The 8760-nt window shown below is 35.5% G+C and overlaps 1 long non-coding RNA gene across 1 annotated transcript; it reads right to left on the reverse strand.

Annotated features, from left to right (window-relative positions):
• Positions 1 to 684: 684 nt before the first annotated feature.
• Positions 685 to 4217, reverse strand: LOC124389255. The gene is made up of 7 exons (XR_006926541.1): positions 4155 to 4217; positions 3609 to 3701; positions 3269 to 3465; positions 2197 to 2279; positions 1775 to 2041; positions 1569 to 1604; positions 685 to 1077 (listed from the first exon to the last, which is right to left on the reverse strand). It is a non-coding gene; the product is annotated as an uncharacterized LOC124389255 (long non-coding RNA).
• Between the last annotated feature and the right edge of the window lie 4543 nt (positions 4218 to 8760).

Genomic DNA, 8760 nt, shown 5'->3' on the forward strand with positions numbered 1-8760 from the left:
TATTTATATACTGTATATATTAATGTAATTTTGTAAAATGTTTTATATTATAAAATGTATGTTTAATAATATAACATTAATGGACATACCTTATTTTTTGGACTATAAGCCGCTACTTTTTCCCACGTTTTGAACCCCACGGCTTAAACAACGAAGCGGCTAATTTATGGATTTTTCCTGGGTTCTTCCCGGTTTTACAAACTTCAAGCCAAAAAACTGAGCACCAAAATATTAGACCAATGAAATTTCCGAACGGAAACGAAAAAACGCACTTCACCTGTGTTCTGAGCTGCATGGCTTCGGGAGAAAAAACTTCCACCGGTGGTGATTTTTAAACGCACAACGATGCCAAAAGAGAAACTCCTGAGAGAAATAGTTGTGAAAGGAAGGAGGAAGACAGTGAACAATGACTTTCTTGGTAGGCTACTGTTTAGATACAAGCCGTTGTAATGCGTTGTATCAGGGTCATGGGAGAGCTCACTAACTCCAGTTGCAACAGAAATCATAGAAGCACAGACAGGTTTCCAAAACTCGTACTTTTTTATTTTTCTTGGCAACAGCGTGACAGGTTAGTCAAAGAAACTTAGAAAAGAGCATCAGAAAATAATAAGGACATATTCCTCGGTCTTGCACACATGCAGTAATAGCGAAAAAATGTAGACACACACACACACACACACTGCGGCTTATAGACAGGTGCGGCTTATTTATTTTAAAAATAAAAATCTTAGTCAAATTCATTGGGTGCAGCTTATATATGGGTGCACTTAATAGTCTTAATAGAAAATTACGGTAGATAAAAGAAAAAAAAGGTAAAACACTTTTTTGACACATAGACAGGGTTTTGCAGATACAGCAATTAAATCACTTTTTAAATATAACTCTGTTCTGAGATTTAAAAAGGGAAAAATCTCTCAAATTTCAGGTTTACTTGTTGTCATCACAGTTGCTGAGACAGGTAAGGTGTATACTGCAGTCCTTTTTTTCTTATTCTATAGGCACATACTGCAGTAGTGACTGTGATAAGAGAAAACACAAGAAAAGCTAAACCTGCAGCTTTGACTTCAGTTGGTAGATCTGAGAGAAAAACAGAAGCCATCATGGTTAATTAAACCTACATCACAACCTCTAATAGCAAATCAAACACATTCACATTCATTTGTAAGGAGAAGTGTGGAGATTAATGATTGCAATAACAGTGGTACGTGCACTAGATGAATTCAAAAACAGAATAATAAATGTGATATATTTATGTAAAACGAGTTGGTGCCTGCTGTGGAAAGAATAACTGATATTTAATTTCACTGCATTCATCATATGTTTACATTTACAGCATTTTGCAAACACCTTTATCCAATGACTCAATTTATACAACTAAGCAACTGAGGGATAATGGTCTTGCTTAAGGCACCAGCAATGCAGTGTTGGGACTTAAACACATGATCTTCTGACTCAAAGTCCAATGTCCAAACCACTGACCTACCATCTCCTTACATTTTGCAATTTACTGAAGGTTATATTCATGATGATGTACAAATAAAGGAATTTAAATCAAAGGAACACTGTACCTGGTACAACTGATAAAGCTGCTGCTTCAAAATTATCTGAATAATAAATAAATAAATGCATAAATGCATAAATTAGAAATTTAATACTTATTGAATAATAATAATAATAATAATAATAATAATAATAATAATAATAATAATAATAACTTAACTAGCAATCATAATAAACGTACAAAAATACTTATGGAACAAAAAAGGGAAAGTACCTATAGTCACCGTGAAAGTGCTTTTGTTTTGTCCAGTTTTCATTTGTATCCACAATGTGTAATTTCCGCTGTCATTTAATGCTGCATTTGCAATCGTGTAATAATATGTGCGATTGCCATTCACAGGCTCCATTTTTTTTTCGAGCTTCTTACCATTATGTTTAAAATGATAGTCCTCATAAACATATGATTGACTGGTAACATTGCAGGTTAGATTGAAAGATTTTTCAACAATCCCTCTTTGGTCTTGGCAGTCTATATTGACAGCTGAAAACAACAATAACAACAAAAATTGCGAGTTGGTAAAACTTGATACAGTAGATGTCAAACACACACACTTCATTATGTAACTTATCTTTGTCTAGTGGTGCTTTATCAGGGCAGTAGTAAAATGTATTTTACTTTTCCAAGTATTGACTTACTTGTTTGATTTCCATATGTTGTGATCAGCAGGACTGACATCAGCATCCAATGAAAAAGATATGTTTGATCCATGGCATCTTTTCTTTTGGAGCAACATGTGATTATTAACAAATGTGATTTATCCAAGTTTCCTCTATAATTTAAGACTATAGTTATCATAAAAAAAAGCAAAAAAGGTTTACATACACACACACACACACACACACACACACACACACACACACACACACACTTACTATCTATATTAAGTATTTTGAAACATGGCGACAGCTCTTGATGACAAATTAATTAATCGATCTGGACATAGTTCACGTCATGTTCTTGGCTGATTGTGTAGTATATGTCTTCTGTCACATCTAGCTAACTACACACTGGCTAAACCAATTTGTACAATATTACTATCTATGCTTGCTGTTACAATGCAAAAGGCCCACCTGCAGTTACCTGTTATAATCCCATACTTTAGTAAGTCAGAGTTAAACAATATGATCCCTCTCACAAGATATTTATACCATAATGTTATATAACATGCATATCTAACATGGACCCACAATATCTGTCTTTTGTTTCTAGGATCCTCAACTCTCTATGTCTCACAGAATAACCTATAATACCCTAACCACTCAACTGTAAAGTGGACCATGCCACAAAAAATGCCCTTTTATTCACCACTGAGAATCTCAATGCTTCTAGATCAGCGAAAGTGTCATTAATTCCTATTTTCCTCAAACATTTCATTGAGCAGTTAGTCATTTTAGCTGATATGGAGAGATGCATGACAAATTTTTTTTTTAATGTGTGTGCTTTTTTCCCCCAAGTAATAAATTGCATCTCCAAAGAGATTTCTTATTCTGATGAAAGAGTATCTTTTTGGTTCCAATGTATAATGTTTTTTTTTTTTAACACGTCTGTAAATTATCTGTCTATGGTCATCTGCCAAATGCTGCAAATATAATTGTTAATGCATTACACGTTACTACAAAACGTTATTTAGTACAGAGATCACCAACAGTGTCATTTATAATTAAATGCTCCACATAAAAAAAGCCGACCAGCAAGGTTCAGACTTACTTACGAATCCTAAGTGTTGCCACTTCACAGCTGTGAAACTGTTCTACTATAGGTCTTCTTCTAAAGTAGGTTTATGCCATGTATGCACAAATCCAAACATTTATACAGTCCAGGTTTAGCGCGTGGAACTCCACCTCTTTTCTTCACTCACTCTCTTTCCCATTCTCACACACACATACACACACAGACACGGACACCTAAGAACAGAATGAACAGTTTAATTGCAGTAACTTGTTGATAAGAACAATCTCTACAGTATACAGTGACAAAAATGTTGTAGAACACTTTAGAAAACACCTGGAAAAAAAAATACTGCATAAAACCATACTTCATAACTCACCTAATTTCCCTTGGCATGATGGTCTAAGAATTTCACAGATTACATTACAGCACAGTGAAATTCTTTCTTCTCATATCCCAGCTTGCTCGGAAGCTGTGGTCAGAGCGCAGGGTCAGTCATACCTTAATGACATTTTGCTGGCAGCCTACACTGACAGCTGCACATCTAAACATGTAAAGTGGTTAAACAAAAAACTGCCAAGCGGAGGGAGAAACCCAGTTGCGGGCCGTGCATTTGGTTCCTGGGCCTTCAGTGGGGACTTACCCAACTCAATCCACCTCTTAATACCACCACTATCACGTTGCAATTATAGAAACCATCAATACTGTACAAAACCGCGATATAACAACACGTGGCGCAAGAGAGGCATTTCACATATGGAGGGTGAATTAAAATTTACTAAAGCATGAAAAACAGTTAAGACTCCAAACCTCTACACTACCACCGCAACTGTGCCACCAACATCATCTGAAGCAATTGAGAATCAATATTTTTCTAATAACATGACAAAAACTTCAAAGTATAAATAAAATACAACCTACTCACCAGAAATGCAGACTCATTATGTGCGCCGCTCCTCAGAGGATGTAATCCAGTGGTACCGCTCGTATTCACTGGTCTAGAAGTGGTGAACAAACCCGTTCCTGGGCTGAGACAAACTAGCTAGCTTCAGGGTTGGCCAACCTCTCCTTACGATGTCTAGCTTTTCTTGAAAATGTATTTTTAACTATGTCAGAAACCAAATAAATTTCTCTGCCTCTTTAGGCAAAAAAGTCCAACTCAGATGTATTCATGTGTGCGGCGCTTCAGATGTGTTTTGCCAGTCGAACTTGGCTGTAACTGTTTCCCTCTGACCAACCAATCAGAGGATGGAAAAATGCTGAAGCTATTCTGGGAGTTAGCTGTGAGGTGAATATGAAATCTGATTGGTTAAAGAAATAGAACTATTCATAATATTCTCTTTGATAAAAGGGCCAGCAGGACGGACTTTAAAGGCCCTGTGCAGATTATATTGACATGGCAGCACATAGAGGCTGAAATCTGATTGGACAAAAAATCTAACATACACATACACGTACTGGAAGCAGTGCAGCCAAGAGAAACACTACGAAATGAAGAGAATAAACTGTTGGGAATAAATTTACTGGAGAAACCACACTGCTCCCTATGGCTCCAGCGAAACACTTTCCCAGGCTCCTCTCATCAAATAAAAGGCCAAAACTTTGAATACACACAAATACAGTTCTGATTTTTCCTATTACTGATTGAGCACAGGCGCGTACCCAGTTACACCTGCCCCAATACTTGTTGCTGATCTGTGTTTGCTTTTTTGTTTTTGATTTCTTTCCTTTTTAACTTTATTTCGGTCTACTATAGTTTGTACATCACATACAGTGGAAATAAAAAGTCTAATCACCATTAAAAAATTATGTCTTTAATGTGATCCTTGTGCTGGAAAAATCTGTTAAACAATTCTTAAAACTCAGCATTTAAATGGGTAAAAGCAAGAGAAAATGGTCAATTTCCAGAGAAAAATAAAAAAATCCAGAGAAAAATAAATGTATAAATAGGAACATTTTAAATAAAAAACCCTACAACACCTTAATTGCATAAGTCTGCCCACCCTTTCATAATGGGGGCTATAATGTCCTCTAAGTTTACCAGCCACATTCAGAATTAGGCCTATAGGTAAATGACAGTTAAAGTAAGATAAAGCTGTAGTCCTGGTATTTGCTTGAATGCTTGGGGTTTTATTTTACTAAGTATTCGGCCACAAAGAGTTGCCAAAGAAACTGCTGAATGGTACCAATCAGAAAAGCGATATAAAAGAATAATAAAGGCACTGAATGTACCATTAAAACTGTTAAAACCATCATCAATTAATGGAGAAAATGCAGCAACACAAATTTGATCAAAGAATGAGGAAAAATCTTTTCAGATTTCAGAATTATAGGAATGTCTGCCAGGTAGTTGGTTTGAAAGAGGCAGATGTACAGGTATGGAGACGGATGATCCTCGGTGTGACCCCTAATGGGAGAAGCCAAAAAAAAAGAAGAAGAAGAAGAAGAAGAAGAAACTTAAAAATAAACTTAGGGAACAAAAAAGGGAAAGTACCTATAGCCACTGTGAAATTGGTGCTGTTCAGTCCATTACTCAGATCCAAAATCCAAAATATATGTGTATATGTGAATATCATTTTCTGTTGCAGTTGCAATTATGTAATAAAATGTGTGATTGGCATTACAGGCTCCATTTTATTTTTAAGCTTGGTACCATTATGTCTAAATATATGGTCTTTGTAAATACTTGAATTATTTTTATAAGTAACATTGCAGTTTAGATTTAACGATTTCCCAGCAGTCCCTTTTTGGTCAGGGCAGGTTATGTTGATATCTGTAAACAACAAAAAATGTAAGTTAATAAAGCCTGATAGATTACAAACACACACACTCTTGTACACACTCTTTGACTAGTGGTGCTTTATCAGGGCAAAAGTATTTGTCTGACTTGTTGTTCCATAGAGGGCAGAGGTGGCAAAAGTACACACATCCTTTACTTAAGTGGAAGTACAGATACTCATGTTTTAAAATACTCGGGTAAAAGTTGTAAAAGTAAAAGTAAAAGGGTAAAAGTACTGATTATACTTTTTTACTCAAGTGAAAGTAAAGAAGTTTTGGCTCTGACATGTACTTAAGTGAAAAGTAGTTATTACTTCTACCTGTTTTAGTGTCACGTTGGTAACTGGACCTCACATCATATTTATATTAGGGCTGTCAATCAAATTAAATATTTAATCACAACTTAATCGCACATTTCTATCTGTTCTAAATGTTCCATATATTAATACTTCCTGTTTTTAATACTTTAAGCAACATGGACATTGAGAAATATGGATGCAACATAGAGCATAAAGACACAAAATTCTTGTAAGTGTTTTAAAGTAATAATTGTGGTTTAAATTATGTAAATCATCAGGACACCAAACGGAACCTTTGCTATGTTTCCACATGGACAGTTAATGAGTTGATACCGGAAAAACTGCACCTCTTCAAGTCAAGTCAAGACGTGTGTTTTTTGTGTTGTGCTGAAGGTTTTAATTTCGCCTCTTTTATATTTAGTTTTTTATTTATGTATTTATATTTTTTTTTTATAAAAATGGTAAAAACAGAAATGTGCGCTGAATTGAAAGCGTTAATAAAATTTAGTGCCGTTTAAAAGAATTTGCGTTTGAATTTTGACAGCCTAATATATATATTAATACAAAACTAATTCAAAATGTTGTTACCTAATGAATAAGTCCAGGCTGAAAATCCACCATATAGAACACAAGCAGAGAAAAGATGATGATGATGATGATGATGATGATGATGATGATGATGATGATGATCAGGAATGTCTCTGATCTCAGTCATGTTTACATCACTGACTCCCTCTGTCTCATCCACGTTAGCTTTACTTCTTGTTGCTTTCTGTCCTGCTTATTGTTAGCTTCGTAAACTAGTCTACATCTGTGGTGAGTGAGAGACAGGACATTATACACCAGTGGATTGAAAAAGATGCGCAATGACAGGAAATCGGTTGGTGGGCTGAAATCAGCGCACAGTGAAAATCAATGGACTAAAATAAAGAGCCGGTTTTGAAAATGTAAAAAGTAAGAATTACAGATATTTATGGAAAAAATGTAATGAGTAAAAGTAAAAAGTTGTCTGAATAATAAATAGTAAAGTACTGATACAAAAAAAATCTACTTAAGTACAAAGTTTATTTATGTGCTATATTAACATGAACATTTTAACTACATTGTAAAAACAGAATTATAGAAATGTCTGTAATGTGTTCTTTTAATATATTTGAATTTAACTCAGTTATATAATATTTATGACATTTGGCAGATACCCTTATCCAGAGTGACTTAACAATTACAGTATCTCTTTCATACAACTGCAGTTGCTCAAGGGCCCAGCAGTGGCAACTTAGTTGTGGTGGGATTTGAACTCATGACTATCTAAACAGAAGTCCACCATCCTAACTATTGCACTACACCATCCTTAGCTTCCACTGAGCTACCCTATAACCCTATTACTCCTCTGTTTTTTATTATAAAATCATATAGAAATCTTTATGAAAGGTAATTATTTTTTAATCAAGCTTGTATTTCTTATAGTGCAAGAAGGTGTTAATTGGATTTGGCTTCTGTAGCTTTCCTGAAATGGTTGAAATATGCTAGGCTTTAGAGCAATAGCTCTGATAGCAAAATATTCCTGTTTTCTAAAGGTAGCCTGAACAAAAAAGCAGTAGCCGACCTTTCCAGTGCCTTCATTAGAGTTCTGATGAGATGCTTCCTTTCTCGGGATTATCTGATAAATCTTTCTCTTTTCATTCCACTGATGTTGCAGTGATATAACAAGTCATAATTACAGTAGGTTATCTGTTAAGCAATCATTTGAAAGCTGAGCTCGAGGAAACAATGCAGATCCACTGTAAAATTATCAGAAAGTTCCCAGATGACACTAAGACATTAAAGCAGTGGTCTCCAACCCCCAGGCTGCGGACTGGCACCGGTCAATGGGTCAATTGGTACCGAAAGAATACATAAGTTATATTATTTCCGTTTTTTTTTATTATCTGATTCTAAACAGTGTTTTATTTTGGATATTTACTGGATTCTCCCCGCCACATCTGTCTATGACTCACTCTTGATGCATGTCAAGATGCTTGTCTCGGTCACCTCTTACCTACATCCACTACCTTTTTAGCGGCTCTGGCCGCTAACACATAATACATTACTGCTAAATTGAACCCCCCAAGCTGGCAAAATGGACAACAAAAACAACACAGTGGATTCATGTTTATTATTATATTTTATACCAGTTTTTATGCTGGTCGTATCATTTTATTTTGTTGTATTTATCCGCCACACCTTAATGGCCGGTCTGTGAAAATACTGTCTGACATTAAACCGATCCGTGGTGCAAAAAAGGTTGGGGACCACTGCATTAAAGCATTTCAGAGACTGTGTCATGTTTCTCCTTTCCCGCTTGATAAGTTTGCCAAACAGAAATCGTTCCAAGTATTGCATGGGGTACTCAGTTCCTGTTAATAAACCAACACATTCGCACCCCACATCGTCACATATCGACGCTGTGGATGT

This window comes from Silurus meridionalis, chromosome 7, assembly GCF_014805685.1.
Source record: "Silurus meridionalis isolate SWU-2019-XX chromosome 7, ASM1480568v1, whole genome shotgun sequence".
Taxonomy (NCBI): domain Eukaryota; kingdom Metazoa; phylum Chordata; class Actinopteri; order Siluriformes; family Siluridae; genus Silurus; species Silurus meridionalis.